Source organism: Arachis duranensis, chromosome 5 (genome assembly GCF_000817695.3).
Source record: "Arachis duranensis cultivar V14167 chromosome 5, aradu.V14167.gnm2.J7QH, whole genome shotgun sequence".
NCBI classification, from domain to species: domain Eukaryota; kingdom Viridiplantae; phylum Streptophyta; class Magnoliopsida; order Fabales; family Fabaceae; genus Arachis; species Arachis duranensis.
In genome coordinates this window covers 13,574,453-13,575,225 of record NC_029776.3, presented here as the reverse complement: position 1 = coordinate 13,575,225, position 773 = coordinate 13,574,453, and positions in this window count along the sequence as shown.

The following is a 773-nucleotide window of genomic DNA, read 5'->3' as shown; positions in this document are numbered from 1 at the left end:
CTGTGGGTGATATGGAGTAGCTACCCTGTGGCTAACTCCATAACGAACCAAAGCAGAGTAAAGCTGTTTATTGCAGAAATGAGTACCCCCATCACTCATTAATACTCTAGGGGTACCAAATTTGCTGAAGATGTATTTCTGGAGGAATTTTAACACTGTTTTAGTGTCATTAGTGGGTGTTGCAATAGCCTCCACCCATTTGGATACATAATACACTGCCACCAGAATATAAGTGTTTGAGTATGATGGTGGGAAAGGTCCCATAAAGTCAATACCCCATACATCAAACAACTCAATTTCTAGGATCCCTTGTTGAGGCATGGCGTGACCATGAGGCAGATTACTAGCTCGTTGGCAACTATCACAGTTACATACAAACTCTCGGGAGTCTCTATAGATTGTAGGTCAGTAGAAGCCATATTGGAGGACCTTGGTGGCTGTTCGCTCACCTCTGAAATGTCCTCCATATTGTGATCCATGGCAATGCCATAGGATCTTCTGCGCCTCTTCTCTAGGCACGCACCTACGGACTAGTCCGTCTACACATCTCTTGAATAGATATGGATCATCCTACAAGTAGTACTTCGCATCAGAAAGCAGTTTTTTCTTTTGCTGCTTACTGAACTCCTTGGGAATGAATCTTACAGCTTTATAGTTTACGATGTCTGCAAACCATGGCACTTCCTGAATGGCAAAGAGTTGCTCATCCGGAAAGGTTTCAGAGATCTCAGTGAGGGGTATAGACATCCCTTCTACTGGTTCTATCCGGGACA